Source organism: Camelina sativa, chromosome 11, assembly GCF_000633955.1.
Source record: "Camelina sativa cultivar DH55 chromosome 11, Cs, whole genome shotgun sequence".
NCBI classification, from domain to species: Eukaryota; Viridiplantae; Streptophyta; class Magnoliopsida; order Brassicales; family Brassicaceae; genus Camelina; species Camelina sativa.
Window position 1 is genome coordinate 22,769,438 of NC_025695.1, and position 2,417 is coordinate 22,771,854.

A 2,417-nucleotide genomic window follows, 5' to 3' on the forward strand; every position below is an offset into this window, starting at 1 on the left:
GATTTTTCTCATTTAATTCTGTTCACATCATTAGACTCAATTGTTAAGTTCGACATCTATAAAAAAGACTTGTTGTACTTGTAAATTTTTATAATTAATAATATTCATTATTTTTGTTCTTGTAAATTGAAATTGAGGTTTTTGGAATTTAAAATTGGTAACAGAATAAAATAAAATAAAAATTGCATTATATATACAAATGAGATAATATTTAATTGCATACATACAAACGCTATTGTATATTACAAAATTACTACAATATGACAGCAGACCAAAAAAATGCTATCTAAACCTACGATGACGGACACATATACAACGTCTCTTAAAACGTTATTGTAGCGTTAGATAGCGTTTTTCAGACGTTAAAAATAGTCAGTTTTCTTCTAGTGAATGGATGTTACTGAGTCAATTATGTGACTTTTGAACTTGTTATATATGATGTTGTCTTTTTGGTGTAACTACTTACTTAGAAAGTACATTGGTTAAGAGTTACTTGGTACATATCTGAAGCGTTTTTTTGGACTTACTCACTAAGGTTTGTAATGGTATATTTTTAATGGGCTCGCTTCTATCGTGGCCTATTTTTAGCTGTATTTATTGGGTCCTGTATTTATTTGAAGTAGGCATATGATTTTTCTTTTTTTGGTCTATTTCAATTTAAATTAATCGAAATATATTTTTTTCGGAATGTTAAATTCTTCAGATAACCGTACCAAATAACCCGAACCAAACTTTTCTTCGGGTAAATTCGGTATGATTTTAAAAAAGCCAAAAAATTGAAAAACTGATTAAACCGAACCAAATAACCCGAAAAAATCGAATGCCCATGCCTAATTTATTTTATCTTTAAACCAAAAACAAACACGTGGGGTATTAACAACATGCGTTTTGGTCTTCGATGGCTCATGGCTGTGTGAAATCGTCAAGACTACAAAGAAATAAAGAGTTTCGACTTGTTGATTATTGGTAATAAAACCATTAAAAATCAGTTTTCGTAGATGCAGTCATGCAAATAAGTCGTAAGTCGTAACGCGGGGAGAGGAAAATTAGTTGGAAAATATAGCAACTAGCCTTACCAACCGAGCTCATTTTAATATGCTATATTTAATAACATATACTGGCATCAAAATATAAAAGTCTCTTATCTATTTATAGTTTCTCATAATTTCTTTTAGTTTATTTAAGGTACGATGAGCCAATGGTGATGAAGAAAACGTCACATGTTCGTCTCCTACGTCTTCTGCTTTTCCTGATGTTTGTGATTGGTCTTGTTGAAGCTAGTATACCAGGTTAGTTCACTGTTCACATAACAAGAGAATCACACAATTTATAACCTTTGCAGTCTTCCATGTTTTGAAATATTGGTAAAGACTAGAGTAAAGTAAAATGAAAAAAAAAAATATTAGATCATGGATTTTCCAATCTTTAGGCTCCACCAAGTTGAATATATATATGTGGGTAATGTTTTTATAAGATCATTGATATATTTCTCAAATCCGGGAAGTGAGAGTAGCTACGATTTATCACTAAATATTTCAATATCTTAGTCATGAAATAGGTGGCGGTATGGGTCCAGAAATATATACTCCCCTCCACCATCAGGATCATGTGGAGCTCCTATTGCCAAATACGATATTTTCGTCCCAAGTATTAACCAAGAGACCACCACCATGTAGACGTCCTCGAGTCGGAAACCAAGAAGTCGTTGTGACACATGCCACACGTCCTTCAAATACAGGAACAATATATACTCGATATATATGTAATGTTGTTTAAAGATTGTCAAAATGATACCTGGAGTGACTCCAATCTCGGTACTGATTCACTAGATATTGTTTAAAGCTTTGAAATGTATTTAGACCGACAAAAAAGGAAAAGAAAACTGTGTCGCATTTATTAGTTCTGAACTTTATGTTTCTGACTGTCTAGAAAATTAACGATATAGCCAAGGGCCAAGTTAAGTGAGAAAAATACATTTTGATCTTGAATCTAGTGATAGATAAGAGCTTAACTAGCATGGTAATTTGAACAAGCAAATTATTTGGTAATTTGAACAAGCAAATTATTTGGTAATTTGAACAAGCAAATTATTTGTAGTTAATTTATAATTTTTTTTTGTTTTTGTTTTTGAAGACCATTTATGTGTAGATGTATAATGTGCTTCATGTACACTTTTTATATTCGAAAATATATGATCGCTTATTTTGTTTCGTTTACTGGATATGCAATATTTTCTTGAGTAAAAACTTCAGTCGTCTTCTTATTTTGTGACGGTTTTGCCTTTACTTTATGAGTAGTCGTTTATTAGTTGCAAAATAATCGTAAAATTGTTACAAATATTTGCGACAAAAAATGCTTTGACTGTCACAAACTGTAGTCCTAAATTGCGTGTTTTCATGTAGAGGGACAATATTTTA

General features: G+C 31.2%; 1 long non-coding RNA gene across 1 annotated transcript; it reads left to right on the top strand.

Annotated features, from left to right (window-relative positions):
- Window positions 1,176-1,910, top strand: LOC104724067. Its single transcript, XR_757500.2, has 2 exons — window positions 1,176-1,289; window positions 1,548-1,910. It is a non-coding gene; the product is annotated as an uncharacterized LOC104724067 (long non-coding RNA).